Source organism: Oenanthe melanoleuca, chromosome 8, assembly GCF_029582105.1.
Source record: "Oenanthe melanoleuca isolate GR-GAL-2019-014 chromosome 8, OMel1.0, whole genome shotgun sequence".
NCBI lineage: Eukaryota > Metazoa > Chordata > Aves > Passeriformes > Muscicapidae > Oenanthe > Oenanthe melanoleuca.
Genome location: NC_079342.1, coordinates 12796965 through 12817126, shown reverse-complemented (window position 1 = coordinate 12817126; position 20162 = coordinate 12796965). Strand labels below are relative to the sequence as shown.

At 40.3% G+C, this 20162-nt stretch overlaps 1 long non-coding RNA gene across 8 annotated transcripts in view; it reads left to right on the top strand.

Moving 5' to 3' along the window:
• The window catches only part of LOC130256209 (uncharacterized), a 53559-nt gene that overhangs the window by 8813 nt on the left and 24584 nt on the right, over positions 1-20162 (top strand). For 6 of the 8 annotated variants that reach the window (XR_008841078.1, XR_008841080.1, XR_008841075.1 and 3 more), the window contains exons 2-3: positions 10085-10176; positions 10346-10447. This is a non-coding gene — a long non-coding RNA (uncharacterized LOC130256209). The remainder of the gene's footprint in view (positions 1-10084; positions 10177-10345; positions 10448-20162) is intronic. The other 2 variants (XR_008841072.1, XR_008841076.1) reach the window with 2 other exon arrangements.

The following is a 20162-nucleotide window of genomic DNA, read 5'->3' as shown; positions in this document are numbered from 1 at the left end:
CTTTCCAAAAGTTCTGAAGAGGGAATTCAGAGACAGTGATCTCATTTGCCACAACCATTTACTGGGAATTCAGACTTTAAAATCTTGAAAGGGAGCAAATTCTGACTGAAAACTGGGATGTCACAAATGAACAAAATGCTCTGAATTTTGAGACCCTGCCCCTCCTCTTTCTCATTTCTAAAACTCTGTGCCTATATAGATGTAGAACATAGAGACAATAGCTGTAGTGATCTTATTTTCATACCTACTTCTCAGCTATTACTTTAGAAGCTTCCCATCCTCCCCTGCCAAAAGGACAAAACATTTTTCCAAGGTGCTATTTGTTCACTTTTAGTGTAAATGATTAAGGAAAAAGGAGTTTCTGTACTGATTATTTTAAAGCCAGTCTCTGACTGTTGAACATGTACACCCAGCTATGATCAATAAAATTGCTCCTTGCAGAGAATGATGCTTACAGAACTTCAGACAGGTTAAATTTGCCTGTTCTAGGGAGGGGATCAAAGCTCACTTACAGTTTATGATATTCAACCTTCAATATAAAGCTAGGTCTGCAGAACCTCCTGAACATCATGTCTGTGTCTCTGTTGCTGCACTAGGAACTGAAGTGAGAACAAGGGCACTATTTCTTGTCTGTTATTAAAAAGCATCACTGAGTTGAATGGGGCATCCAATAGATTTTCATATGATGACAGAAGAATGCAACTCTTTAAGAATAATGTTATGGTGATTCCTTTTCATGTCCAATTACTATTTTCTACTTGTGAATAGCAGAATTTTTAAAAGCTTCTAGCCTTGTTATATTTCACATTTAATAAAAAAAATGTGTCCTACATGGTTTCACACCAGTAGAGAGGTCAAAACACACATGGAATGAGAAGAAATCCCCTAAACAGCAGGAAATGTGTAAGTAACACCTCAAATATGGTTTTGAGAAAAGTGACTTAGCAGTTTTCATAGCTGTAAAGCTGGCTCACAGATGCATGGAAATCTATGCAGAAATGTACTTCCCTGTCTATTATCAGGATTACAGAGCTCAAAATGGAAAGTGTAAAAGGAATGGTATGAAACCAGAGCCAGCATATGTTCTGTAAGAGCAGCAAGGCTCAGAAAGCCCAGCTGCCACTTGTAACCAGTCTTCTTCCCATGGCTCCCACATGAAGTTACATTTGGACTGGAACCTCTATAGTGGGGAGGATTAGGCTGCCTAGAGACTTTTTCTCCTCCACCCCTTCCACCTGCTCCTCATCCTCCTCTCCTTCAGGTCACATATCTGGGGAGCACCCATGGCCCTGCTCTGCTGTGGGTGATGTTGAGCATGAGGCAGTGGATTGACACATCCTCATTCCTTCTGTGTTCCTTAAGGTCTTGGGTCCCCCCTTCTCATGCTTTCCCTTGCAGATCTTCTTATTTCTTAATTGTGCAACATGGTATATTGTGCATTTGCTGGGAGCCTAAAAAAGCAAGAGAGATTTTATCATTTGGGCTCTAGATATCCAATGCCCATTATGGGCCGACTAAATTTAGTAGAGTGGCAATTCACCAGACTACTAAATTTAGTTAGGCCATCCGGTCATATCATTTTACTTAGCTTAATATTGGATATCATAAGATAGGGCCTATCAAACAGTATGGCTCCAGCTTCCCCAGCTGCAGATTATATTATCACTATAGCTTTTCAAAACACTCAGGCTAAGTTTTTTTAAGTCTTAACATTTTTTAGTTTGTATATTTTGTTGCAAGTTTATAAATATGGTCAAAATTAGTTTGGTTTTCACAGTAAAGATCACTGTTAAAAAAAAAAAAAAAGATACTGCTATTTTCATTTTAAGCAAAACCTTTGTCTTTCCTTGTTTAACTTCAGTTAGAATAGTAGGAATTTTATCATCAAAGCTAGGTGGACAAGATGGAGTCCCATTTGGAGAGAAATTTTGCATGATGATTTTCATTGCCTTCATGCATTTCTCAATGCTATCAAATTCCTTTTCTATTCCAGATAGGAAAGAAAAAAAGCTGTATGAGAATCCAGACAACCTGGCCTTTGACAGCAAGGAGTACTCAGTGCTGAAAATTCAAACTTGTCTCATGTAGAGTAAATGGGAAAGGGATCTTGGTAGATCCCATGCACAACAGCTGGAGTTATGGCAATGGGATCAAAGACAACTGACAGAATGGCACTTACAAGCTCATCAGCCCTGCTATAATTCTTATGTGTAATATGGCAAGAAAATTGCAGTAGCAATATTCTGGGAGTCTGTGCACTTAATATATGGAAAGAAAATTGCAGTTGCAATATTCTGGGAGTCTGTGGTCTTAATCTTTTGTGGGAGGCCTTGAAAGGGAGCCAGTGTCTCTCCATCCCGAGTCAGTCATTTCCTATCCAAGTAAACTGGACTGAGATCATCTAGATTCTGGTCTTCGTTTCTAATGAGCTTTCACAGTAAAACAGGAAATAATAATCTTGAAAGGGGAAAAAATGGTCAAAAATCACTCAGAGAACATTTAAAGGTTTGTTCTGAACAAGCAGGGCTAAGAAAAAGGCCTGAGAAAAGTGTGTCCTGGGATCACTCACAGTTAAAGCACTGATTAATTAAGCAGAGGGTCATTCTTCAGAGAGACTCAAGGGCAGTTTTGGCCCTGCGGCTGTAATTTGGACACTTCTGGAGTTCTAGATACACTGAGCTATTCTGTGCAGGGCCTGTGAATATGTGCATTCTTCTGGCTGAACAATGGCATCTTTATTCAAATGGGAGCCACTAAGTAAGTGGCTGTCTCCTAATATGGGTGGTATTTCTTCCTGCTCTGCCTCAATCTCTGCTGCTTTCCCGTGGCCTTATCAGTGCTTTGTAGCACAACGTACAAAATGAAATCTATTCATAATGTTAAAACCCTCCCCCATTTATAGACACAGGAAAAAAACCCCAAATGCTTACATATCCTCCAATTCTATGGCAGGGTGTTTACTTTTTTAAATGCAATTCTGCTTATCTGACGCTGGTTTGGAAATTAATAAAATGGTGCCTGGCTTTTATTGTTTTGACTATGGGAAGGAAATTAATCCACAACTATTACAAGTGTTTGATCCAAATAAGCAGAGATAAAACTACAATTTCAAGAAACGTCGTTCCCTGTTTGTCAGGTATCCTAGTGCTCCTGACATGTCTGATTTATTCCTCCCTGGTTTAGAAACAACACTGTCCAGGTAGTTGATGCCCATTCATCTTGCTTTGTGTAGGTATTTCTTCAGGGTGGCTTTATTTATTATGCCTTAACTACTGTTCCTTCTTACTCACTAGGTTTGGCTCTGCCAGCGGTTAGAAAAGATGTTGTTTGTCTGAAGAGACAAGGGTGTGGTGAAAATACTCTGTGCCAGCCAAGTGAACCAAAACACTATCTGAATTACTAAACAGGCTGGAAAATAAAATTTAACTGACAGAAGATCTGAACCCCACCTGTGCTAAGAGACAGAAAAAGAATCACAGAAATTGCTGTGTGCAGTTGGAGGTAGGTCTGGAGAGGGAGACTGTGTCCCTCAAATCCTCTCAGCAGTTCACAGCAGAGGAGGAGGATTTATGGCATTATTGCTTGGGGAAAGCTAATGTCAATGTTTATGCAATATTAGTTGGTATTGTTAATTGGTGACAGCAGGCTCGCTGTGAAACTGTGCTGCAGAAATCTCTGACTTCCCTTATAAAGGGAGCTCAGCTGTGGAACCACTCACAGACCAGACCTGTCCCAAAGCTCACTCAAAGTGACCAGTGGCTGCTGGAGTCACAAGGACTGGAGTGGTGGGGTAGACATGTTACTTGTGTCTAGCAAAAAAGCAGAGCCCAAGCATCTTTAGATGCATGTCTCTCCAGAAATTGTGCTTCCTGAAATCCTTCTGAACATCCTAGATCTGTATGACCACCAAAGGTTACTGTACAGAGTGCTGGTTTGGTATTTCATGCAATTGTAATGTAATAAAAAATACACCATCCCTAGAGTGGAGACATGTTTGTCTTCCTCTGTTCCCCTGAAACACCTGGCAGTCTTTGGGCTGGGGACAAAATGGGAGGGAAATGACTGCCATCATTCCTACATCCTGGCTTTGGGTCTGCCTGACCTGCTAAGCAGTGTGTACTGTGAGAGAGGGCACTGAGTGGATGTGTCTCCCCACACCTGTGTGGGGAAGGCAGCCATGGGCAGAGCCTTGAAGGAGTCCAGAGAACAGAAGTTTTGCATTAGCCATGAGCCAGAGGCTGTTACTCGTATTTAAACAGGACCAGGCTCTGGGGAAATTCAGATGCAGACCTGAAATACATGGCTTGTTACTGTCACATGTCTGACCTCTGAAAAATAATATTAATTCAAAAGTTAAATGTGTTCAGCTGGCAGTGATAGACTATTTGTGTTGAGGAGGAGATTTTTCAAAGGCATGAAATCAACTTAGTGATGTGTTACAATTGCTTCCTTAACATCCTGCAGAAGGCCTGAGTGCAGCAGGTCTGGGGGAATCTCAGCTGCCACGAGCACTCATTGCACTGAGGGGTGTGGTTGTGGGCTCCCACTAAAAGGGTTTCATTTCCAAAGGTGGTTCTGAAGATTCATGATCTTTCTGGACACTTTAAATACAATTATTCAGGATATTATTTCTCCTTGCTTAGTTTCCAAGCAGGCAGTTAGACTGAGCAACCACAAACATAGATCTTGTAGCCAGCTTTGATATGAGAGAGCAGCATTGCCATAATTCTGGAGATATCTTTCTTTTCTGAACTTTATTGGCAGTCCATGATACCAGAATGTCAAAATTACATTCACTCTGTATTACACAGTGTATAAAAATTTGTGTTTACATTTTGTCTCCTTTGCCCTTTTCAATTTTGCTTTATTTTCTTATAGTTTTGTAACTTAAGCTGTACATATTTGGAGAATTTTTTTTTCTTTCCTCATCTAGCTTTATGGCTTTTTCTGGCTGAGATGTCCTTACATGATTTGATTTTACAAGAAATATAGGCTAACACATGTAATTGTTCCACAGTGAACCAATCTGTCTGGAGCACTGGGGGAAGATATATATTAAAGTTTTCTTTCATGCTATTTACAGACTATATTGCTGGCTCTAGAAATGACGCAAAATATTAGGAACTGCAACAATAAGGCTTGGGCTAGTTAGCAGGGAGCATAAATGTATAGTGGAGCCAAATACTCCTCAGAGTAATATTTTCATCAGAAACAGAATGTACTGTAACCAGGGGAGATAAGCATGAGTAGGCAAAACTGACTATGCTTAGAACCAACATGCAACAGCTACAAATCACACTGCTGAGTGACACCTGAAAAACTGAAGCCTGATTTTTCTACCAGAAGAGCCCTTCCTGCTGTAAGCAGGGTGTGAGGCAGGAGCAGGTCACAGGGACTGCCAACGTGTGCCAAAATGCATCTGTGCCAACAGCACAGAGCAGCTGTGACACCAGCTAGGAGGGGAGGCTGGGCACAGCCTCTGGAGACCTGCCACTCGCTCCTTGTGCTGGTGGCAAGTGCTCTGATAATGCAGTGCTTAGGAAGTGTCCCAGAGCCAAGTGGACTGAGAGCAAGGCATCACCCTGGAGGAGCTCATTTGCCTTTTCCACACAAAGAAATGTGGGAGGACTTTGGTGTTTCCAAGCAGGAGAGCAGTGATGAAAACAGCCAAGAATTGTTGCTGAGGTGAGGTTTAAACCTTGTTTAACACTCGGTGCATTGCAGTGGTAACAGCAATGTGGAGTCAATGCTCCAAGTGCTGCATACTAGGACTTATTTAAAGAGGCTATTGTAAAAGTCTTCGAGCCAGTTAATTACCAGTTTTTGTTATGTCAGGAACTCCTTGAGTTAAAGCAGAAAGAAACTATTCATGAATATGTTCCAGTTCTGTAGTTTAATGGGACAAATTTAAAAAAAAAAAAAAAAAAAGAGAGAATGAAACTGATAAAATGATTTAGTTCATGGAAAGATTGAAAAGCCTTACAAAAAAAAAAAAAGCTGAAATTACATATTGTGCCCCATCTACTCTTGCATAAGCCATTGAAATTGCTGGAGACTTAGCTGGACTAATCGTCCATTGCAGTTATGCATGAGCCTTAGGGAGTGCACAGGGTGCATATAGGTCAAAGCACCAGCCTATGAAAGAGAGGGGAATTATCCAACAGCATTTTTAAAAATGTAGATGTCCAGGTATGAAAATCCAAGAGGCTTGGCTTGCATTTAAAAAGTATTAACAGCAAGTGAGGAATTTAATTTAATTTATTCACCAAATGGACTTGAAGAGGTGTGAAGAAAGGACTGAAGCTGGCCAGGTTGGGGAGGTCATTGAGCAACCAGCTCTTATGGAAGGTGTCCCTGCCCGGCAGAGGGCTTGGAACTAGATAATGTTTAAGGTCTGTTTCAACCCAATTCATTCTATGAAGTGATGCTAGACAAGAGAAAACTTTCAATGGAAAACAAAAATCTACATTTTGGACATTAATGTAGACTCATTCCCTTCCTGCTTACATGAGTTTTCCCCTCTGCACCTCCTTGTTTGCCATGAAGTTACTGATGGACCATGGTTATTGCCAGCAGATTCAGGCCTAGGAGTTCCATCTGATCAGAAAAAAGAAATATTGCATGCTCATATTGAATCGATCTCTAGATATTGGAGTAAATGCCTGTTTAGAGCCTGTCTCATGCTATCAGTATTCTTCAAACATCTAATTTGCTCCTTCAGAACACCCTGAAAATCACCAACACATCTATTGAATTGAGTTTTAGATTATAGTTTTTGGCTCTGCTGGCTAGAAGAATACTGTTGCCAAGGGGGTGCTTCCTGTGTGTGTCTGAGTACCTCCAAAATGACCTGTCATATATATATGTGTCCTGTATTTTTGGTTGCAAAGAGAGGTTGTTAGGAATTTAGCATATCTCTTGGGAGAAGAAATGAGTCCACCTTACCAGAATACCCATCTTCCTAATTCTTACCATTCCACAGCTGAGACCCCAGACCTGCTCCTATAGTATGAAGTATCTTGGAGGAATCTTTTATGATTTTGTGCCTATAAATGCAATAATCTCTCAGGATATGGAGGAAGTGCAGAGGATATTGAACACAGTTTGTCAGATATTTTCTCTTGGTGTTTCTTGTATCTTTTCATCCATGGTAAACTTCTCTGTGCCTGGCTTTTCAGAAGTCCCCAAGTCCTACACCAAACACCTTAGGTAATGATAGTACTGTAATGTAGGGCTGACCACACTGTAAAGGTTATTAGTTTTTCAGTGGTACTCTCTTCCCAGGGCAGATTTCCCATTTGGCATGCTGCTCCTCACTCCTCCCTGCTCCTGCTCCCCTCCCCTGCCCAAGGGCTTTGCTCTGGGTGTAAGAGTCCCTCTGGTGCACGCTGAACTTAGAGGGTTCAAGACATGGGGCTTTTGCTGTGTTGTTCTTTAAAGTGCTAATTTGGTTTTACTAATATATTTTCAATGTCTGGGATTAGCAGAGCTTGTAAGAACACATCAGACCTGTCAGGTTTACAAGTCCACTCACCACCTCCACCCCCTTACATATATTTTTAAATAGCTAATTAGGAGATAATGCCAGTGGAACGAAATACTGTCATAAGATAATGATCTCACACCACAATAGAAATGGTAAGTGGAAATGTTTATTTTCAAAGGGAAGAAACACTGATCATGTGCCTAATCCTATATTCTTACACAAGTAAAATTCCTGTAGTTTTCATAGAGCCTGAGGTGACAACATCCTATTACTGTGGTAGTGTTTCTGGATACCAAATGGCCATAAGTGATGCAGTCATTTTCTCCAAATGATACTGGTGCAGTATTGGAACAGATGTTTCCCTTACCTTTATTAGCCTGTTGTATCTTCTAACTTGGAGTACAAATTTTGCATGTGCTTCATTGCACCAGCTTAGATGATTTTTTTAAAAGATGTGCTTTAGGAAGCAGTGAGCTGTGGTTTGGATGAAGTTATGCTTATTTTTAACTTACTGACAGTTCATAGTGGTGATACACAAGTCTCAGTTGCTACTGCAGGCTCTCTTTGGTACACTAAGGATCCTCTCTGTTTAAGTCAAAGATGGCCTTCCCTCTGTCCTTCTGGAATTTTGGAAACAAGGGTTGTCTGAAGTTCACCTTTCAGGAGTAAACCTTACCTTTGTGGTGGGGTGAGGGACTACTCACAGGTAACAGGTACAAATGCATTAGCTCTTCTGGCCTCACTGCTCCTATTCCCCAGTAATAGACCTGGAACAATGTGGGGCAGCTTCACCTCTCACTCAGGCTCATCCTTGTGTTTGTATTCCCACCACCAGTGTTGCTGGGGGCAGTGCTGTGCAAATTCTTCCCCAGATCACTTTCCAGGGAGCCTCTCTCTGGTATGAGTTAGCAGTAGTGGGGTGGCCACCTTCACCTTTACTGCCTCCCCCAGGGAGGCTTCTTTCTGCTGCAGCTCTGGACTCACTTTAGATGCAGGGCTGTCATACAGGCAGGGGAATACTGCAGTGGAAATTGGAAGCAGCTACAGAGCTGCTTTCAGAGAAAAGGCTCACAGTGAAAGCATTGAGGTTTATCCTGGTCAGAATTAACTTGCACAAGTTGTCAATGCTTCTCCATGGAAGGTGGCCATTGGTTTTTAGAAATTACTGCCGTTTTCACTATTAATGAAGCTTCATCTTTCCATTGGATCATCTCTAACCTGCTGTAATTGTTCTGATTTTTATTTTTTACCTTGTTCACCAGTTCATGTCTAAATACAAGAAGATGTTTATATTGCATACATTCAGCTTTAATTGGCCCTTAAAAGAAGGTGTTGATTAGAATCTTCTCAACATCAACAGCTCGCTCGCACAACATTCTCTAATTACTGTTTATTAATTTAGTTCAAGTGGCATAGTTGAAAGCCCTGCTCAGATGGGAGAAGTAAATTGTCACTGGTATTGAATATGTAAATTATGTGCCATGTAAGTTTCCATGAAGAATGTTTAAAGTTAAATGTTACCCACATAAAGCCTTCCAGTTTCATCTAAGCCAGCCATATGACAGCTTTGCAAAAAGTGTCATGAAAATTTACCAGCCCTGGCAACAAAAAGTACTTGCCTATCCTTTACTTTTTTCTATTAACATAATCATGATGATAATAATAATTTATTTGCCCATCAGAAAAAAAAAGTAATCATTCATTCTGGCTGGCTGGAGATTTGCAAAGCTGCCAATTGAATCTGAATTACATGTTGCTTCAGTATAGACATTCAGCAGCCTGGATTTCTTGCCCTAGTGCAGTAACCCTCCCTTCTCTTTAATTAGCTTATAAAGTCAGAATTTCTTTAACAAAGTACTCATTAAACATTGCCTTGTTACATTACTTTAAAATGCAATTAAAAGTTTTAAGTGTTGTGGAGTTTGTGTGCCATTGTCAGCATCTATGTCACTCACTATCGGTTTCCACCCACTCACACAGATCAGAGGCTTCCTGTTAAATATAGTTGGCACTTCATAGCATGTCTATATAGACCAGGCATAAAACAATATCCTGATGAGGATGACCTGACTGCACCTTATATTTCTGGGAATAAGAGAGGAATGAAATGGAGGGCTTTCTAGAGGAAAGAGGAGCTCAGAGTATTCATTGTCCTTCCACCTCTGCAGTTCTCTCTCTGTGGCCCTTTGCGTGGGAGTAGCTGCACATTGCTGGTAAGTGTGCTGCTTCCAAGTCTTCCCAGACAAAGCTGCATGGGAATACCACATAGTTATTCTATTATGCATCTGAAACAAGAGAGACTAGACATCATGTTAAAAGAGAATGAAAAATATCCAATGCCTGAATGCTGCCTGGGCCTTCACCCAGTCCTCACACTCTCGCTGGCTGCTGCTATCATGAATGGCACTAATCAATTCCAGGAAATCTCTACAACAAGCATTATGTCACATATGGTTACATCATTCCCGCTAACCTCTAGGGCTTCCTGTTGACATCTTTGGAGTTCTTCTACTACCAAATGGTATTAGAAGAAATGCCAAGCTGTATTTTTATCCATTTCTGTCTGCCAAAAGGAATTCAAATGTTTCCCTTTTGCAGGTTTCACCTACTGGGTCTCATCTTTACTTCTTAAAATGAGCAAACCTTAGTGGGCCTTCTCAGGGTCTCTCCAGGTGTTTGCATAAGGGATGGTAAGTACACGTGAGGAGTTATTGAGACAGAAGAGGCTAATGCCTCTGCAGAATGTATTTATTCTTGATGTCTACCAAATTGCTAATCCAGCTTGTCAGTGGTGTAACCTCTGTTATAAATTCCATCCCAGGAAGCTGTTCCTCTGTTTTGTTCTTCATTCTTTCCTAGCAGATGCTGCTTCCCAATGTGGGCTATGTCTCACCCTCTCATGGATTTCAAGCACTGTGCTGCTTGGCGTTCCCCTTTCTCCTTGCAAGGCCATCTCCAAAGGTAGGAGCCATTTCTCTCTTGGAACAGACAGTGCCACCCCATCAGTTTCTTCTTGTGACCCCCACTTATCCAACTGCTTAGCTGAAAAAAGCAGGGCTCAAAGTCTTTCCAGATCTAACAAGCAAGATTTTTCCTTCTCGAAAACCGCTGTGCTCCTTGGTTTGGGTGTTTTTTATTCTTATTATTTGTCTGGTTTATACCTTCCTTTCATTCTAAGAGTTTTATTTTTGTGGCTGTTTCTGTGTTTATTCGCTGCTGCAGTAGGTATCAACAACATGATTAAATTCCAGCTCTGACTGTTGCAACATAAGCGCTCTGCCTTCATTATCTGCAGTGCCTAAAACTATTTGATCTCTAATAAGTTCACCTGCAAGTGTGCCTCATTTGCATGATGAGGCTAACTGGTGCAGCCTGGGTGCATATTGGTCTGTGATTTCAGTTTCTCTTCGATCAGATGCATCAAACAGAAGGAACTATTCGAATTGCCAGTGACTGTATTTTTCCGTGTTAATCATGCCAGAATAGTAGGAGTCCCAGGCAGCCTTAGCAGGCTGGAGAAATCCAACAATAAAAAGCATGGGAGAGCTTCTGATGTCAGATCACATACAGAACAGTGCTGTGCTGGGGATAGTTGGTCTGGTTTGATGGCACACAGTGTTAAGATCACACCCAGCTCCTGAGAAGGTTATTCAGTAGCCTCTCCTGGTGAGCTGCACATCCCATTCCCCAAGCCCCTGAGGCAGCTGTGCCACCCAGCAAGGACCTCTCCCCTGGCCCATCAGGCTCACAGCTGGAGGTGTTCTTCAGCATCTCTGAGGGTCTCTGCCTGACCGTCCCCAACTCACATTCATCCTCTCTGGTCCTGCACTTAGATCCAGTTGACATTTATTTGCCAGTAATACCAAGGGTTTTACTGCCCAAAGTGTGTAGGAAGAGAAAATGTGTTCTCTTACACCAAACTTTTAGGAACTTGAACCTTTCTTTGTGTCTGAAACAGAAGCACCAGACTTCAAAGGCAAATGTAAGAAAAGTAGCTCAGTGATTGTGAGATTTGTTGCAATAGTGCTGAAAACGTGTCAAGTTGCCTATTTGCTTTCTAGCTCAAGCTTAGGCTAGTCCTGTGTGTTTTACTGAGTTCAGCATGACTTTAAGAAATGTGATTTGCCCTGTTGCAGCATCCCTTACTTCTCTAATTTCAGATTTCAGCTTCTTACATTGCATTTTCATTTGAGACAACTTTTAATTGAGCTGAATGATCTCTGAGAACATCAAAATATCTCTCATTGATCTGAATGGGTCCTAGACTGAGCTTGCATTTCATACACAAAACCAACTGTTTTCTTTTGCTCTTGGGCTCATACAGAAAATAAAAAATTAAACAAAGCAGAGCCAAACAAAATAATTCTGAGGAGCTCATCATGCAGTATTTGCTTTACAGAACAGTAATTTTTGCCTAGCACATACTTCCAAGAATTTTTTTAAATGTCATTCATCTATCATCTGTCCCAACAGACAATAGTTGTTCCAGAGAAGCTGTTGCTCTCTATTAGGTCAATGATCAGTGAACTAAACATTTTCTACTTAGGCCTTCATATGATAAAAGCCTAAGAGCTTTGAAGGAGCCATTACAGACTATTGCCTAGAAGAAATATCCATTTGAAAATTCAGCAATTATGTACTTCTATAATAGCGTGTAAAAGGAGCTCTGGACCCATTATGGGTTATTGAGTAAATAATGTATTTTTAAAAGTGTCTAAGTAATTTATATGATAGCCTGTATTGGCAGCAAAGAGTGATTGTAGACTAAACATTCTGTCTTTCTCTCTTTTAAAAAACCTCATTTAAATCCCTAAATAGCAATTAAAGAAAGAAATCCCTGATGCAGTTTCAGTATTTCTATAGTAGTCAATAGCTAATGGCTCTGACTGTGCTGCACTGAGGCTGCCATTTTGTGCTGAGACAGTTTTCTCTGGTCTGACTTACTTTTTTTGTCGTGATTGGATAAGACAGGAGGCTTCATTATCAAATATAATGTAGAAGTGTCCAGAGGCCTCCTGGAGGTCAGACTCAGAGTCATCAGACCTACCCATAATCAGGAACAGCCACTAGCCAGAAGAGCCACCAGCCCAGAGAGAGAAGACAGGAAGCTGTCAGTCCCTATTTTGGGGAAAAAATGAGTCTTGGAGAGAGGAAGTATGTTGTCTGAGATCATGCAGGGAACAAAGAACCTCTGCCTCCCAAGTCCAAGTTTAGTTTCCTTGCTTTATATGTGGACCTTCCATGGAGAGGCACAGCCTGAGCTTTGGTTGCTGTGCACCCTGAGTGCTAATGCAAACTGCTCCTCTGTCAGACCTCAATGGTCCTGCTTCAGACCACTGCATTCAGCCCTCTCAGGCACAGATCCTGGCCAAAGCAGGTAGGAAAACACTGCAGTTCAAAAAATTTACATTGTAGCAACAATGCCCTACGAAATGTGCAGGAAAACAAACTTCTTATCCTCTTGTAAGCATGGAATAAGTTTCCTTATTCCTCCCACTTATTTATCATACTGCTTCCTGCCATAGCAGGAGCATAGCATAGTCATCTCTTTAATAATTTTCTGTCAAAATTTGAAAGAATAAGTTGAAGCAGTTTTTTGTTGGTTTTTTTTGTTTGTTTGTTTTTTGTTTTGTTTTGTTTTATTTTAGGAAACATTGGTGCTTAAACTGCTCTGAATTTTGGACATTATCTTAGGATCTCCAAATATCAGTTTGACCTGAAGCAGCCTTCAATGCCCCAGGGACACTACTGGACTTCTGTACTACCTGTACCTTACAATATTGCAAGGGTTCTGACTTGAGGCAACAAAAATAAAACAGTTTTCTGTCTATGGTGATGCTCCATCTTAACTGTTTTTGATGGTACTTTATCTGGCATAAATTTGAGACAAAGTCACTTAATTTGGTGCTCTGGAACCTGCAGGTCCAGACCTGTGTTGTAACTCATCTTGTACATGAAACACCTTACCAGCCAGCAGGAAGCAAGCATCTGTTTTCCGTGACTGCCAGGAGTTCTGATTGCCCTCTTTAGAGGCTGTGTAATGCCTTCATATGTGTGTTCAGAGTATATTCTGTGCTTCCCATAACTAGCTGTGCTCTTCAGTCATATCTCAAGAACATCACCTTTAGACCTGCATTTGAATGCACCTGTTTAACTTCTCATTGTTTAAGGAAAGTGGTTCTGATGCAATGAATAAAAGTGTGGCATTTTAGCTGCTTTCTGGGAGATGTCAAGAGACAGGTCTCTGTAGAGAGGCTGCTGGCATGTGAGAGTTTGTTTTTCATGTGGAAAGACACAAAGAAGAAAAGAAATGCAAGAGTACCAATAAGCACATAGTTCAGAAGACAAAAAAGAAAGGGAGTGACTTAATGTAGAAATGGTGAGGTAGTAGGGAGAAAGATGAAGTAAAATATGGTGAAGGATTGGTAACAGAGAGAGAAATAAATGAAGAAACAAGGTGAAAGGTGTAAATACATTTAAGTCATATTCGAGCAAAACATCTAATGCCTAAAAAAGCAATCGGCCTCTCTCACAGCTAGACTGTCACTTAGGAAAGGGGAAGATTGACTGGAGTGATGATGATGTACCTATCACTGCAGCATTTCTATGACAGAGTAGTCAAAAATCTGGGGAATGCTGCCAGCTATTGGATGAACCCTTCTAGTTCTATTTTCTATGACCTCAGCATCCCATAATGCACGAATGGGGGCAGTTGTGTGATCAAGGAAAACCTGTTTCTGACCTGGTCACCTCCTCATTGAAATTCTCTGTGATTCCAAAGAGCAAACAAGGCACATTTTTGGAAATGAAGTCTATGAGAATAATTAAAATAGAGGGAGAAAGAAAGGAAAAGGAACTGGTTGATCTGCAGACAACATTTTCTTCTGCTCTATGGACCCAGTGCCACAAAACTTGCAATTTCCTCCTCATACTGAACATCCTCATTCTGCAACAAATACCTAATTTGGCTTAGATACAAACCCAAAGCCCTCACCTCTTGAGTCAAAAGATCACAGCGTCTTTCTTCCAAGAACAGAGTTATTAATTGACCTACTGTGCTTCAACTCTAAATAATTTTGTTCTCCCATTCAAGGAAAATTACTTCTTATTTCAACCAAAGTCACACTTACAAAGTGAGCTGGGATCATTCTAGACTGGTGATTATTTCTATGCAAGGCACCAGTTACCATCACTCTATAAAACAAAGTGCAAAACAGGCTATTAAAAGTAAAGTCTGGAGAAGCACCAGATTGAGATGAAACAAACTTTCATTCTCCCATCATGTGGAGTTTCTCAGGGCTTGCCAACAGGACCTAGCAAAGCCAAGTATGCTAATGTCAGTGGTCCTCCCTTGGAGGCAGGAGACTTGGATTGCTTCAGTACATATATACATATACACTATAAGAAGGCACAGGTCTTTAAAGTCACCACTCCTTCTCCACACAAATCTGCCCTGTGTTCTTTTTTTACACTCTAAGCCACTGGGTATAACACTGGTAACTAGAGGAAACTGCTGCTTTCTTTTTTTTCTGACTGTACTTTTGAGACATTAGATTCATTATTTGAGGGTGTGTATGAGATTCTGGAAGTAGAATTTATGCCTGCTATGTTGTGAGATCTTTGGTATGATATTGACTCACTCATTGGCACCTGAGAGAGGTTTGGGGAATTCAGCAAGTTTTCAACAATCCTGTTTGAGAGATTAAACAGAATTATAGCTCACTCAGGTTTGTCTTAATTTTATTACATTTTCACCATTTCTAATTGCATAAACATATGCAGCCAAGTATGCAGGTGGGGACTGGGATGATGTACAAGGACTCTCAGGCTCCATAGGCAGCTACTTGGTGGACTAAGTAAGAGGGCACTTGGAAAGACTGGTATTTTTTCAGAACATTCTAGGGTAAAATCCTGTCCCCATTTAAACTGAGGCAATCAAGAGAGGTAAGATTTTTAGCTATAGATTCTGTTGGAGCTGGAGAAAGAGATGAAAGGAACTATCTGATGCAGAAAATATCCAGGATGAAGGTGGTTGTTTTGGGCACGATTCATTACTTATTTGTCTTGGACACAGGAAAAAGATAAAACATCTCAAGACCATAGAACTAGCCTGATAAATATGATATCAGAAGGTTTTTGATCAGGCTAAACACAGGACAAGCAATGGTTAACAATTTCAGATAATAGCAGGGCAAATGAGAAGTCATTTTGTGTGAACATTGTTATTGTTAGCAAATGCTAAGCTGTAATGTTTTCAGTGATATTTTATATTTTTTTTTAGAAAATAAATCTGTTTTTTCTATGTGTAGGAGAGCTCTTGAGCCCCAAGTTAAAGTATGCTATGGTAAAGTGACACCAGCTGAGGTACTGGCCTGGCTGTTTATGTGTGTACTTTCTCATGAAATAATATTGCTGTCCATATTTGTTAAGGGAATACTGCTGTTGACTTATTTTCTACAATCAAAACAGAAAGAGGGGTAGGAGAGAAAAATCTGCACTCTGGTTTTTACTCTGCAGTGTTCTTTATCTCTGATACAGCATCTGCACTATGAAATTCACCCTGAATGAATGGAAACTCAGATGTTTTTACTTCCAGCAGAGAGGACACAACTCTCAGGCTGAATTAGGCCATTTGGAGAGGTTTACCAAAATCTCTCTGGACTGAGCACTTGGTGAATAAGTAAAATTTTACTTTTTTTCCTTTTGAAAAGCAGAATAAACCAAAGAAGTCAGTCACATATTTGGACCTGGATTTCCCAGCAAAGGTTTGCAAAGTCCTCTAAGGAGTCAGGATATTTAGTAAACAGATAATGAAAGATTTTCTAGAAAAAAGAAATAATACAAGAGGGGTTTAATAATGTTGGGATATAGTTTTCTGTTATAGACTTTTTTTCTTCTTCCTCCTGTTTAGGCAGTAACATACAAACTCTGACCACATCACCGGTGTGAAATTGCTGATTAACCTTTTGACTCTGACAATTGGGACTTCTCTCAACACCGACTGGTAATGCAGAAGACCATTAGTAGTTAGTATTGGGACATCCCAGTTCCAGATGTCAAAAGGTTAATGAAAAATCAAGTATCTTGCTTTTACTGGGGAACTTGGAAACCTTCCCCCAAAACAGTTCATTTTTTCTGATAAATAAGCCAGACTGCTTGAGCTGAGAAAGACGGGTGTTTTGCTAATGTGTACAGCTGTTAATTGAGAATGATTTGGATATGCTTGTTCTTCTGGATGTAGATAAAAGAGAGATTTGTTGGCGAACTTAGTTGGTCTTGAACACCCCTTTGTTCAAATACACTGCTTCATAATAACGCTTTGTTCTTTCTGTAACAGCCATGGAGGGATTTTGAGTGGAATACTCATTTTCTTTAAGTCGTATGTGCCAGTAATCATTCCTGGCTTAAGACCAGCTGCCATTTATGTGTTTTATGAAAATATAACAGTTTTACACTCAAAACTATTTTCTTTTTAGGTAAAAGCTTCAGCACAAGCTGGTTCCCCATATCTGCCATAAATGCTATTTATCACAGATTTTGGTCTTTAAAACAGAAAGATAATGTTAAAACATTTTGATTACCCTTTCCTTGCTGCTATCATTCACAACCCATCTTTTCTAATTATGGTATTAGGACATTTACATAACCGGGAAAAGGGTCCTTTAACTACATTTCTATTATGTTTGGCACTTCTGTGAAAGGATATTATATTCATGTGCATTAGAGATTGCTTATAAAAGATCAAGACAATAATAGCAGATCAGACGATAAAGGTTCCCTTTTCTCCTCCCAGACAGGCTGTCTCTGACAGAAGAATACAGTTCATCAAAAGTGTCTGCAGGTTGTCAAACTCAGTGAGATTTGGGGACACTCGGAGGCTGTCATGGCCAACAAGAAGATTTTCTGTAGGGTTCTGCCATCATTCACCCTCAGGAAATAATCACTCACTACATTCTGCATGCTCTCATGATAGAGCTCTATTTGAGAGAAAAGAGCCATTTTATCAAAGGACAATATATCCCTTCTCTTGGTCCATGTAGCTTCCATTATCAGACTATAATAAATCATATTTATGTTCTCAGTTAATAAGACTGATTACAATGCAGGTTACAGGCATGGGAAAAGAAAATCAGGTGAAAAGATGTTTTAATGAAAATATGATAAGCAAACAGCTTCTTGTGAACATTTCAGGCTGTTATTTGTAATGATCACAGGCAATTTTTGATACATCTTCTTTAGCAATGGCTTAAGCTGCATAAATTGGCTTGCCACTTTATACGTTGAAATAGGAGGAATCCCAGTGTCCTTCTTATGTTGTCTAGAATCATTATATACATTATAAGCATAAAATGAGTTTAATGTATGTGCTTTGAAAAGAAGGGGAAAACAGAAAATCAGGGAAGACTGATTTTAATGCTGCTCAGAATGATTTTGAAATTTTCTACTCATCTTTGTTACTAATGGTGCATTTTCCATGAAATTTAGGAATGACATGTACTGCTTTCATCTCCTTTAAATTAATATACTGTGCTCTCTGTTTTTCTCAATTTCTTCAAAGTTCTTCTTAGAGCACTGTGCAAAGAGACAGAGAGAAAGTCTCCACTCGAAGTGTAAGCATATCTGGTATTAATGCTGAGGAGAGTTAAGTGTCTGCTTCTACAGGAGAATACACCCCAGTGTTCCTGAAGGGCACTCTGTTAAAATGGTGCAAGAATGTTTAACTCCAGCACATGTGATGCATTCAAGGGCCAACTTCCACAAATCTTTTTTAAGTGATTAAGGCAGTTTTTTCATTAGGGTAAATATTCTGATATGATTTCAGCATATAAGTGTATGGAGGGAAGTGGCTGATGGACTGTCTTGCTCTCATCTTGTGAAAAATCTTATTTCGCTGTTATGGTCAGTATCATACTTTCAAGTTCAGTTAGACATTTAGGGAATAATTTCCTCCTGCTAATACATAATTTTGACTGGGTCTCTGAAATTCTACAGCACTTGTGAAATGATTAGAAAGTAGAAAACTTGTTGAAAGACTCCTTGGTTGTGTGTCTGCAGGACCTATTCTGCTCTCTGGTATTTCCTTAAACTCACTCTTAAACAAGTTTTAAAGCTTTGTATTTGGCCTGGCCCTGGAGAATGGCCATAAAACTACCTTAACCCTTTTAGGACACTTCAAAAGAGCAGTGCCCATATAAGAAACAGCAGACTGCTCTTCAAAGGCAATATCCTGATATGACAACGCAGGTAGATAATGTACTTCACGATGGAACTGCTTGATACAGAGAAAAACATGTTGTAACTGCCTTCAGCGTGAAAGGGGTTTAAAAATGCTGCCTGCCAACTCCACAAAAACCAGAGCTGCTATTTCGGTTAAAGGCCAGTGGATTGTATTTTTCATGTCAGTTTTCACTAACCTCAAACATCAGTGTTATGACAGACTGTCATCCAACCAAACCAGCATTCTGTTGCCATTCAAGCAAGCAGGAAAAAAGCAAACATGAAGGAAAACTTAAAAGTCCAAGCAGTAATTGGAGGGTGCGTGTGAGTGAACTACTTTTGTGTAACAATACTGATTACTGAAAATGAAACACTTAAAAGAAAATAAACAAAAAGCAGTGCTTTCTGAGCCAATGGTGTTTTCTTGGCTGGCAATTTCTCTTTGTTCTATTTCATGACACCAGGCTCAATGGTTGAAGGGGTGTTCTGGGCCAGATGTCAATCACAATGTCTGACATAAACAAAAATAGCTAAAAAGGCATGCCAGCATCTTCCTTTTGTTTTCCCATTAGCTCCATTTTTCTTTTCATAGGCTGACAAAAAATTACTGCCTCCAAGTGAATTCAGTAATGTCACTATATATCTAATATCTAGGAGACCTTTTGTTTTAGCTTTACTGGGCTTAACCACAAAAGACACTTGACATTGACAAAGAATCTGTCAAACATACAATGATCAGTGCAATGAAACCTCTCATGACAGAAGGGCACTATCCTGCCTCCCCCTTGCCTCCAGCAGCAGTCTGTCTGAGCAAAATATGCTGGAACACATGTAGCAGCTGAACCATTACAGAGCAGGCCAGAAGCTGAGATGTGTCTTGTTTAAATTGTCATAGCATATTAGTATAATTAAAGGTGCCAAAAGAGTAGAAAAGATAGATGGAAATGTTACATTACTTGTTTCTAGAGATTAACCTCCAGCCAGAACTGAAATAGAGAGACACATTTTGGATTTCTTAGAGCTCTGATATGGAAGAAAACAAGCCCAAGAGTGCATCTCTCGAAGTGTGAGACATGAAGTCATAGTTCCTATATTTACACAAAAAAAGCAGAAATAGTGTTTCAGACAGACACTGTTTCCTCTGTGATTACGGCTCCTGTTGTGGCTGTGCTCTGCAGAGCAGTTGTATCATCTCTCAGCTAATTGCTTTCCTCTCCCCTCTGCCTTTGTGTCTGCAAGGTCTTGACACCTCCTGGGCTTGCTGGTGAGCTGATGTCACTGCTCTTGAGCTGTCCCCATCTGTGGGCCTGGCTGGTGCTCCAGGTGCCCAGCCCCACAGCAGCACACAGTGACCCATGGTCTGGGCTCTGGGCCCCAGCAATGCCCAGCTGCAATGGTCAGCAACTCATCCTGCACAGGTTTCATCCTTTGGGCATGGAGGCAGGCACAGATAGACCAG